The sequence below is a fragment of the Geotrypetes seraphini genome, chromosome 9 (genome assembly GCF_902459505.1).
Source record: "Geotrypetes seraphini chromosome 9, aGeoSer1.1, whole genome shotgun sequence".
Classification (NCBI taxonomy): domain Eukaryota; kingdom Metazoa; phylum Chordata; class Amphibia; order Gymnophiona; family Dermophiidae; genus Geotrypetes; species Geotrypetes seraphini.
In genome coordinates, this window is record NC_047092.1 from 175,048,624 (window position 1) to 175,061,058 (window position 12,435).

The 12,435-nt window shown below is 42.7% G+C and overlaps 1 protein-coding gene across 2 annotated transcripts in view; it reads left to right on the forward strand.

The window, feature by feature from the left end:
• KCNMB2 (potassium calcium-activated channel subfamily M regulatory beta subunit 2) overlaps positions 1-12,435 on the forward strand; it is a 256,991-nt gene that overhangs the window by 543 nt on the left and 244,013 nt on the right. The gene's annotated exons all lie outside the window — the stretch shown is intronic.

Genomic DNA, 12,435 nt, shown 5'->3' on the forward strand with positions numbered 1-12,435 from the left:
CCCACGGAGTATAGACGGCGTATAGAGGTCATATAAAATGCACTTGAGCCCTTAGCTCCAATGTCAGGCTAGTTGTTCGGAAGGTCAGCTGGCTTGTCCATATATACGTGTGCAGGGGGCTCCCTTAAGCTTGGGAGGGGGGGGGGGGAGAGAGGGGTAACCTCCAAGCCTGTAGCCATGTAATAAAGCATGTACGATATGTCTAGATGTCAATAATGCAATTTGAAAGCATTGTCCCTGACATTTCGAATTTGAAAGGAAACAAAACCCAAAAATCAAACTGGTGATCACGTCTTATAAAGGAACATTCAGTGTGTTCATTCATTTTGCCTTTGCTCGCATTGTTTTGCAGGACAAAAAAAAACCCTGTTATTTCAGAGAGAGCAGCCTTTTGTTCCCTCTCCATCTTTCTGTGACAGGAATGAGTGGCTGCCAGCCTTAGTCATGTACCTGTCCCCCGTCCTCCCCCCCCCCCCCCCCCGAGCAGACGTCGCTCTTTGGCTCCCTTCTGCCTGGGAAGTTCTGGGCATCTTGATTTTATTTTTTTTTAATTGTTTTGTAATATCATGTAATTGTGATCATTATTATTATCAATTGCTTATTTTACACTCTGGGGCTCCTTTTACTAAAGGTGCGCTAGCGTTTTTAGCGCACGCAGGAAATTACCGCGCGCTACGCTTCTAGAACTAACGCCAGCTCAATGTTGGCGTTAAGGTCTAGCTCAGGGGTGTCCAATGTCGGTCCTCGAGGGCCGCAATCCAGTCGGGTTTTCAGGATTTCCCCAATGAATATGCATGAGATCTATTAGCATACAATGAAAACAGTGCATGCAAATAGATCTCATGCATATTCATTGGGGAAATCCTGAAAACCCGACTGGATTGCGGCCCTCGAGGACCGACATTGGACACCCCTGTACCTTAGTAAAAGGAGCCCTTAGAGCGGCATGCTTTGACCCCTCCCCCCTTCCCCTTCTGTTTCTTCTGTGAGGTTTAACATATTTTGTAATACTTACATTTTTATTCAACTTTTTCTTTTACATAATCAATGACGTACTGAATTCTTGAAGGTCTAACAATAACCCAATTTACTACCGTTCTGTGCTAAAAATGGAAGAGGGAGAGCAATTGCCAGAAAATGAATACTGTCCCCTAGAAGTGTTTCATTTTGACAACCTGTCTACACTCGGGCAATCAAAAAGAGTAGCTAAACCTCATAGGCATAGTTAGGAGTAGGAACAGGAACCAGTATCTCCTTCCCCTCCCCCTCCCCCCCCCCACAGGTGTTACAGGTGGTGATATTGGACTGGTCCTCCTCCTTCCACTGCTGATGTGTCTTCCTTACTCTGTGCCTTCTCATGATAAGCCGGGAAACTACACTTAGGATAAACATTTATTTTATTTATTTTAAAAAAATTTATATACTGCCTAAATCTAAGTGGTTCACAAACGTATGCAATTGTATTTTGGAAAGCGGGCACAGCGGTGCCTCCCTTCTGCAGTTTGCAGACAAAGCTGGATCCACGCATGTGGCCATTTTGGTGCCAACATATCTAATACAGGCTTTTTAAACAGAAATGGCCCACCTCACTTTTGAGAACAAGCTGGAGCTCCCTGGGTTATGCGCTAGAGAATGACACAGGGCCATATTTTCCCCCATCCCTGCGGGAACTCATAAGAATATAAGAATAGCCTTACTGGGTCAGACCAATGGTCCATCAAAGCCCAGTAGCCCGTTCTCACGGTGGCCAATCTAGGTCACTAGTTCTTGGCCAAAACCCAAGGAATATTCCATGCTACTGATCCAGGGCAAGCAGAGGCTTCCCCCATGTCTTTCTCAATAACAGACTATGGACTTTTCCTCCAGGAACTTGTCCAAACCTTTCTTAAAACCAGCTACACTATCCAGTCTTACCACATCCTCTGGCAACGCGTTCCAGAGCTTAACTATTCTCTGAGTGAAAATTTTTTCCTCCTATTGGTTTTAAGAGTATTTCCCTGTAACTTCAACGAGTGTCCCCTAGTCTTTGTAATTTTTGACAGAGTGAAAAATCGATCCACTTGTACCCATTCTACTCCACTCAGGATTTTGTAGACTTCAATCATATCTCCCCTCAGCCGTCTCTTTTCCAAGCTGAAGAGCCCTAACCGTTTTAATCTTTCCTCATACCAGAGGAGTTCTCGCCCCAGTGAGTTCTTTCCCTCCCCCTACCCCATTCCTGCAAGCTCTGTCCTCATCTGCACAAGCCTCAAACCCTTTAAAATCATAAGTGTTCGAGGCTTGTGCAGTTAAGGCAGAGCTTACAGGAAAGGGGCAGGAACAGGGACAGTGACAAAACTCGTGGGGACTGGGAAATTGAGTTCCTATGGGGACGTGGAAAAATTTGTCCTCGTATCATTCTCTATTATGCACCAAAATATAATAAGCTAAGGGGATATTTTTTCAAAGAAGAAAAATGTCCAAGAAAAGGCAAACAGGTGAACATTTATCTCACCAAACCTTTCCAATTCACTATTTTTAAAACCTATTTTCTAGATGGATTTCTATATTGTTCATCTAAATCTCAAGGGGGCATGTTATAAGTGTGCTTTGGACTGGGGCGGGCTCATTACTTGGACTTTTTCTGCCATAATCGAGCAGTTTAGAATATGTCCAGTTTGGACATTTGGGGCTAGACCTGTTTAAACAATGAAAAAGTGCTAAAAAGGTGCCCAAACTGAACTGATGACCACTAGAGGGATGTAGGTGTGACCCCCCCCCCCTCCCTCATACTCCCCCAGTGGTCACTGACCCCCCTCTCCCCCAAATATGTGAATGAAATGATACATACCTGCCTATATGATGGCTTCAGATGTTATAGCCAGTCATAGGGCTTTAGGGCTAGGAGAGTAATTGAGCCCTGAGTTGTATCGCTGAAGTCCTTGGAATGTAATTTGGGAGAGCTTGTGACTTTATGTGAGACTGATAGCCAGTCGTAGAGCGGCAAGCAGGTTCCTGGAGAAGCCTGGTGGGCGGTGTAGTGAAACAGAGAGATCGGGACTCAGGTCTGTATTCCAATCTAACCACTACCCTTGTAGTGGAACAAGTGAGCCTTCCAAACCCCATCCTAATCTCACTGTACCCACATATAGTCGTCACCTGCAGGCATAAAGGCTATTGGTGTGGTGTACAGTTGGGTACAGTGGGTCTTGGTGGGTTTTGGAGGGCTCACTGCACAATACAAGGGGGCTATGGTGAAATGTGTACCTGGATCTTTTTATGTGTAGTTCACTGCAGTGCCCTGTAAAGTGCCCCACTGCTCTGCTGGGATGTCCATGTGGCCAGTCTACTAAAAAAGCTGGCCCTTCCTGCATCCCAATGGCTTGTGTAGTTTTCTTTTGGACGTGCGTGGGGTTTTTTATTCTTCAAAAAATGGTTCAAAAAGATAGATGCACATCTGAAAAATGGCAGTTTTCAAAAAAAAAAACCCAAATAGACATTTTGCAGTTTTGAAAATGGGCATGTTTTGTACTGGATTTTTTATTTTATTTTATTTCTTATATACCGCTATACCCTGAGGTTCAAAGCGGTTCACAATGAAGATACATTAAAGATACATTAAAATAAAATATACAAACTATGTACTTTGAAATTCCCTAAAATCTAAGATAAAAATATAAAAAATATAATATAAATAACACATAAATTACTGATCCTATGACGATCGTAGTTCGGTGATTGTTATCATTAGAACCTATGGGACATTGTAAACCCTCTGAGGATCGTTAAGTATTTATGTTATTTTTGATGAGGATTGTCCAATCTTACTATGGCATGTGACAGTCCAAAGGTTATAAAGTGTAGTTACTTACCTGTAACGTAGGTTCTCCGTGGACAGCAGGATAGTCAGCCTACTTCTTAAGCTTTCTTGATTAGCCTTAAGTCAAGGCCTGCTCAGGCAGTCTGATTGTTGCCCATATAAGGGATGTTTAAACAAGATAAGGAATAAGGGTAAATGTGTGTCAGGTTAATATGTGACAGGAAGGGAGGAGGAATGCCTCAGCATTCTGTCACAAGGTGCAAACCTTGTCCTTGCTTAGAATGTATACATGACAGGAGGGAGAGGGAATGAGAAACAGGGCCTCAGATCCAAACACAGGCCTAGATCCGTACACAGGGCCTGGATCCGTACACAGGGCCTAGGGCAGTGTGCCGACCTGGCCTGGTTCCGAACTTGACCTTGCCTGTGTTCTGATGCCCTGGATCAGAACTTATCAGACCTCCATCCCTATGGCCCTGTAAGTGAGAATTCTATCATGGTATCTGCGTGCCCAGATTCTGTCATAGATTATTAGCGTAAGGCTGCATTTATGTGCAAACTATTGGTTGCAGTCATTTATACCTGGTCTATGGCAGACATAAGTGAACATGACTAAATATTGGCACTTCTGTGCATAACTTCACATGTAAGAGTTCAACCTGCCCATGCCCCCTTACAGTTATGCAATATTGCACTTAGGCGCCTAAGCGCAGTTATATGCATAACTGCCAAAATTTTAGGTGACAAGCTGTATGCAACTGAATTCATCATCAGATCCAAAAAATCAGAACACGACTTGCTCAACAAGCTGAGGCCAGGATTTCCAAAAACCCACGTTAAAAAGCAACGGTCTGCTACTGCAGCCGTGTGGATACCGAATCTAAAAACCCACAACATTCTTAAAAAATCGTGCATGCAAATAAGATCGGCGGACAGCAACGAAGATTTCCTACCTTTGCATGTGCCCATTGCTGATGGGCACATGCGCAGAAAAATGCCATAAAAATAACAAACCACACTCTCCTGCTGCACTATTGGACGAATGGACGGGAGAGGAGGGGAGAAGCAACATCAGCTTTTTCAATCACACATAAAACATGCCTTTCTCTCCCCACAACTACCGTATTTGCCGGCGTATAAGACGACTTTTTAGTACCTTAAAATCCTCCCCAAAGTCGGGGGTCGTCTTATACGCCGGGTACAGTTTACATGCCCTTACTTGCGGGGCTGGATGTACTCAGTCGCGCGGCTCTTCTTCTCCCTACCTTCTCTGCTTGCAGCACAGAGCCGAACGGAAGTCTTCCCGACGTCAGCGCTGACGTCGGAGGGGAGGGAGGGCTTAAACAAAGCTTAAACAAAGCCCTCCCTCCCTCCGACGTCAGCGCTGACGTCGGGAAGACTTCCGTTCGGCTCTGTGCTGCAGGCATGGCAGGTAAGGAGAAGGAGAGTAGCCTCGCGGTACCAAGAGAGAGGGGCGGCCGCCCCGCCCCGGTTGCAGCACAGCCGGCCAGGTTCCCTTACTTTTGTGGCACTTCCCCGACCGACCGATAACAGCCCGGGTCCGACAATCCTCCCTGCCCTGTAGCCGCGAATCTAAATACCTTCTTACAGCAGCTGTAAGAAGGTAATTTAGATTCGTGGTTAAGGGCAGGGAGGTTTGTCGGACCGGGGCTGTTGTCGGTCGGTCGGGGAAGTGCCACAAAAGTAAGGGGACCTGGCCGGCTGTGCTGCACCCGGGGCGGTAGAGAAGGTGTGCGGAAGAAGGGGTCGTCTTATACGGCGAGTATAACACAAAACTCTATTTTTTAACTAAAAGTTGGGGGGTCGTCTTATACGCCCAGTCGTCCTATACGCCGGCAAATACGGTACTATAATTCAGGTAAATCTAGTAATTTATTTTTAATGTAAAATTTAATCAAGACCCACAGCCAGAAACATACAAGACAAGGGTATCATACACACGCTCAAGAAGAAACGTTGGTTTTTAATAAGCACGCATGAAACATGCCTGTCTCTCCCCAAAACTCAAAGAAACGTGATTTTACTACCCTCCGCTAAAAATATATAGATACACATTAGTTTTTTCCATTAGCCACAGTCAAAACACAAGTGCTGGAGCAGTCGATGCTTTTTGTCGCCAAAAGCTGATGCCGCTCTTCGAAAATGCCTCGGCAATTTTTTTTTTTTAAGAATCCACCAGAAGGCTCATTTCAATGTTAAAGAGCCCATTTGCATGCCATTGTCGGAGACTGATAGAAACCTCGCTTAGATAATCTGTTTTGATAATCCGCTGCTAAAATGCGTGCAGGCTGAACCGCCAGAAAACAGTTTAGCGACGGCGTTAAAGTTTTGAGAATCTTGCCCTGAGTCAAGTAAAGTGAAACGTATCATTCTGATATCGTATACTAGTGGGAAAGTGAATGACAAACACTCGCAATTTTCTGGTGTCTTCATATAGTAACATAGTAACATAGTAGATGACGGCAGATAACGACCCGAATGGTCCATCCAGTCTGCCCAACCTGATTCAATTTAAATTTTTTTTTTTTTTTTCTTCTTAGCTATTTCTGGGTGAGAATCCAAAGCTTTACCCGGTATTGTGCTTGGGTTCCAACTGCCGAATTCTCTGTTAAGACTTACTCCAGCCCATCTACACCCTCCCAGCCATTGAAGCCCTCCCCTGCCCATCCTCCTCCAAACGGCCATACATAGACCGTATCTGGCGAAAGACGTAAGAAGACTTGAGGCGGTCCAGAGGAGGGCATCGAAAATGATAGGAGGCTTGCGCCAGAAGACGTATGAGGAGAGACTGGAAGCCCTGAATATGTCTACCCTAGAGGAAAGGAGAGACAGGGGAGATACGATTCAGACGTTCAAATACTTGAAGGGTATTAACGTAGAACAAAATCTTTTCCAGAGAAAGGAAAATGGTAAAACCAGAGGACATAATTTGAGGTTGAGGGGTGGTAGATTCAGGGGCAATGTTAGGAAATTCTACTTTACGGAGAGGGTGGTGGATGCCTGGAATGCGCTCCCGAGAGAGGTGGTGGAGAGTAAAACTGTGACTGAGTTCAAAGAAGCGTGGGATGAACACAGAAGATTTAGAATCAGAAAATAATATTAAAGATTGAACTAGGCCAGTTAATGGGCAGACTTGTACGGTCTGCGTCTATATATGGCCTATGTATGATTATTTTCTTCGCTGGGGTTATGAACACCATCGTCAGTTCACAGCCATTAAGATAATCTCGGGCGCAAAGAAATTTGACCACATTACCCCACTGCTTCAGAGCCCACTGGTTGCCTGTCCTACACAGGATAACTTATAAAATCGCCCTTTTGACATTTAAAACTTTAAAGACCAATACACCAGCATTTATAGACAGACTTTTGATCCCATAGGACCCTCCGAGAGCTTTAAGATCTATTTCTCAATATAATCTTAACATTCCATCTTTAAAAATAATTGGTACACGTCGTACCTCAATCTTTTCTGTGACTGCCCCTACGATTTGGAATACTCTTCCTTTACACTTAAAAATGGAAAATAACTTACAAAAATTTAAAAACAATTTAAAATGCTTTCTTTTTAAAGATGCTTTTAATTGATCAACTGTGTTTTATTAATTAACATATCTTGTTTCTTACATTTATTTCCCCAATTCCCTTCTGTGTTTACCTTAAATGTTTCTCACATTTCCTGTACCGATTGTATTTCTCCCCCTCTTCCTATTCTTGTCCAGGGGCTTTTCGGTCCTTTTTACCTAGTACAGTGGTGCCTCACACAACGAACTTAATTGGTTCCAGGAGCAAGTTTGTTATGCGAAAAGTTCGTTATGTGAAACGCGTTTTCCCATAACAATACATGTTAAAAAAAATAATTCGTTCTGTAGCATAAAATATGCTAAGATGACATAAAAAAAGATAAAAGATAAATTTTTTGTTATTATTTTTATTTAGATACATCTAAAAACATAATTTTGGCTGATTTGATTGCATCCTTATTTGTCAAAATGGTGAAAATGGTGGTTGTTTTTTTTTTTCTAGCATCGGGGAAGCGGCGAGAGTAGCTCCGCCCCCCCCAACGCATCAGCAGTAGGCGCCGGGCCCCTCCATAAAAGGAGGCGAGCCGACGGTCCGCCACTGCACAGGGAGCCAGGCGAAGGGCTGTGAGAGAGGGCAGTTAAGCGCAGTGAGTAACGCAGCTCGGGCGACTTCGTTGTGTGAAACGAAGTTCGTTGTATGAATCAAGACCTGAAGTTCGTTGTGTGCAGCGTTCGCTGTGCGAGGCGTTCGTTATGCGAGGCACCACTGTATGTATTTGTTGTTAGTCATGTAGTTTTTTTATTATTTAATTAATAATAGATGTTTTATTACAGTAATGTACGTTTTATGTGTTAAATTTTTGTTTAAATGTTAATTTTAAATTTTGTTCAACGCTTTGTAGTTTCGAAAAAGTGTTTAATCAAAAACCTGAATAAACAATAAACAATATACCCACAAAGGCTGTTATAATATGCTTTAATTCTACTCGATTTAGAGTGTAATAAACTTTCACTCGACGGGAGCGCTACTGTTTCGCTGTCTCAAGCTTCGTCAGGGGTTAAGGTTTTAGATAGTCTTTTATCCTTTCACAGTCCCCCCCCCCAGCTCTTAATTCTTTCTCAGAGGAGATACCTGATGTTGATGTCCTCAGATAGATCCGAGCACAACACCAAACAGTTTGGTGCCTCGTGACAGGGATTGCAAGTCTCTTAAGACTCACCAACGAATCCAGCCCTTACCTGGTTAATTGGTTAGGAGGAATTCTTTGGTGTTTCTTAAAAACTTGGAAGTAAAGAGCGGAGGGCTTCCCTAGAGGGTTTCTTTGACCAAACAATTGCATAAACCTAACACACGAGTGCTATAAGTTTTAAGCTTCCGTCGTTGTCGGCGGTGGAAGGATAAAAGACTGCATAAAACCTTAACCCCTGATGAAGCTTGAGATAGCGAAATGGCAGAGCTCCCGTCGGGTGAAAGCTAAGTAACACAGTTGATGATATTCATAACCCAGGGAAGACACCATTCATCATGCCTTAATTTAGTAGTGTAGCGAGAGTAGGAGGTGCTTGGGGCGGGGCATCCCTGCCCTCTTTTTCACACACACCCCCCCCCCCACCACCACGCGAACGCCTTCTCTTCCATTACATTCCATTCCATTAGGGACTTCTATTCCGCCTATACCTTGCAGTTCAAGGCGGATTACAAAAGAGCTAACTGGACATTTCCAGTGAAGTTACAACAGTTTTGGGGTGTTTTTTGTTTGTTTTTTTGGTTACAAGGGAGGAGAGGTAGCTGGATTAATTCCGGAAGAACTTGCAAATTGGATATTAAATTGACTGTACGTTACTGTGTGATATAACAAATAGATTACAGTTAGAGTACAAATAAGATTACGTAACATTTCAGGGATCTGAATACTTGGTTGGTGTTTTATTTTATTTTTATTTTTTATTTTATTTCTTGTATACCGCTATACCGTGAGGTTCAAAGCGGTTTACAGTATAGATACCATAAATATGCAATAAAAATTGAAATAAATGAAAAAAGGTACCTAGAAATTCCCTAACTGTCCCGAAGGCTTTTTGGGGAGGAAGAGATTATTTAAGTGGAGGTTTTGAGGGAGAATTTATCTAGGAGGAGGGGGAAGAGTTGGGTTAACTCTTTGCCGGCGTGAGCAAGCATCTCCAACCCGCTGCCCACGCCGGCCTCTTCTCTGTCTGATGTCTCAATCCGCCCCTCCTTTTTCTGGAACCATATGGTAACCCTGAGCCAAAGTAAAGGCAATGAAAGTTGAACTCGGTTATGCAAATAAAAAAGCTGACAGAAAAAAGTTAAGTTAAGTGCTCACAGCATCAGAGCTGCCAAGTTACCCAGTTCAAAAAGAGAGGTTTTGGGCGAGTCCTGGCTTACTGACAACCCTGTCACAATGCATTGTTAGACCAGCAGTATGGATTTCAGTGGGTCAAATCGGGGACTTCTCAAGAGATTAACGTAGTAGTTCAGTCACAGACTTGTATGTCAATTAAAGCAAACTTTGAATATGACTGTTTATTTATTGATATATTTTATTACTTATAGACTACTTCTATCCTAAGTGGTTTGCATTCAGGTATTTTATCATATTTCCCTATCTGTCCCGGTGGGCTCAAACTCTAGTGTACCTGGGGCGATGAGGGGACTAAGTGACTTGCCCAGGGTCACAAAGAGCAGCGAGGGATTTGAATCCACAACCTTCAGGGTGCTGAGGCTGTAGATCTAACCACTGCGTATGGAACTTTGGAACTCTCTCTTAACATTAGAGAAATATCGGATTATACGAGTGTGTTTTTGTCACTCATTGAAGACATGGTTGTTTCAAAAGTATTTTTTTTATTATTTTATATAGGAATATGTACCTTTTATTGTTCGGAATTGAAACTTTGTACTTGTGGGTGGGTGTATTTGATGTAAGCATTTGAGGATATTGTGGTTAAGCAGACTATAACTGCTTTGGTTGAATGCTGAATACCATCTAAAAAAACCATGAGAGGCTGTTGGGAGGGAACAAGGGGCTTTGAGCAACTATTTACTGTAACATAGAAACATGATGGCAGCTAATGGCCAAAGGGCCCATCCAGTCTGCCCATCCACTGCACTCACTATCTCCTCCTCTCCCTATTGGCTAAGGCTGTTAACATTTGCATCTCCTCTTCCTAAAGGCTAAGGCTCTTTACACCTGCATTATGAGGTCATAGAGCTTTATGGTTATATAAACATTGTAACATGATGGCAGATAAAGGCCAAATGGCCCATCCAGAGCATCCACTATCTCCTCCTCTCCCTATTGGCTAAGGCTCTTAACATTTGCATCTCCTCTTCTTATAGGCTAAGGCTCTTAACACCTGCATTGTGATGTCATAGAACTTTATGATTTTAGAAACATTGTAAGATGATAGCAGATAAAGGCCAAAGGGCCCATCCAGTCTGCCCATCCACTGCACTCACTATCTCCTCCTCTCCCTATTGGCTAAGGCTGTTAACATTTGCATCTCCTCTTCCTAAAGGCTAAGGCTCTTTACACCTGCATTATGAGGTCATAGAGCTTTATGGTTATATAAACATTTTGGAAGAATGTTTGGGATATTTTGGAAGAATGTTTTGACTGATAGCTTTTTTCCATAGAGCAGTTTTTCCTGCTTGCTTTACTCCAGGACTACACCTGAATATCGAAGTGCTCAGATAAGTGACTTCTATTTTTGACAATTGTTGTTTGAAGAAAAGTTTAAAAAAATATATAAAACTATAAGAAAATATATAAAACTATTAGAAAATTAGAATAGAGGTTCACGCACTAATTGGGAGTTTTTCTGACCAAGGATGTGTCTGCTAGGATTAAATTCTGTTTAAAACTAGCCTGTCTATATGGGAAGCTTAAAGAGCCCCTATTAGACACTGAGGTCTTTTCTCCCTTTTTGTAAAGAAAGGTGACTTTTTTGTCCTGTATTTTGGAGGGTGCAATTTTTTGTGATTTATTTTGGGCATCCTTTTCTTGATTTTTTGGATATTTTTGTTATATAAACATTGTAACATGATGGCAGATAAAGGCCAAATGGCCCATCCAGAGCATCCACTATCTCCTCCTCTCCCTATTGGCTAAGGCTCTTAACATTTGCATCTCCTCTTCTTATAGGCTAAGGCTCTTAACACCTGCATTGTGATGTCATAGAACTTTATGATTTTAGAAACATTGTAAGATGATAGCAGATAAAGGCCAAATGGCCCATCTAGTCTGCCCACCAAGTAACCATTATCTCTTTCTCTCTCCGAGAGATCCCACGTGCCTATCCCAGGCCCTCTTGAATTCGTCAACTCCTGCAAGTACAACTTGGGATGGAGATTAATGGTGGTGATGAGTGGAGATGGAATGAACCTTAACGGGTATGGGTGGTTACGAGTTAGATTCCACTGGGGATGAGTGGCGATGGGTGAAATTTCTGTTCCCATAAAGGGTGGATCTTTCTAGCAACTAACTCCCTCAACCCCCACCTTTTATGAAGCCGCGTTAGCGTTTTGTATCACCAGCCGTGGTGGTAAAACCTCCGACACTCATAAGAATTCTATAAGCGTCAGAACTTTTACCGCCATGGCTGGCGATAAAAAATGTTACGGCTTCATAAAAGGGGGAGGGGTTAGGGCACCATTTGTAGAATTCCTTCTACTTGTCTCAAGAGATGTGCTTTTGCTATCTCACATTTGTTTCATTAATACATCTTTAAAATATTGAGTGCGAAACTGATATAACATATTAACTGATGAGTTAACACACATTAAGATGATTAATGCATGCTTAAAATTATTTGTTAAAACAGATGTAGGAAACTAACGGAAAAAAAAATCTGAACATCAGGAAAAAAGGTCTAAAAAGTGACCCAAAAAGAAACTGGATTTTTTTTTCCTGTGTGTGTATCCCTACTTGTCTCAGTTATATCTCATTAAGACAAAACTTCAGCGGAACAAGGCTTAGAACATATAGGGCTCCTTTTACTAAGCTGCGATAGCGTTTTTAGCGCACGCAGGATTTTAGCGCACGCTAAACCCGCGCTACGTCGCTAGAA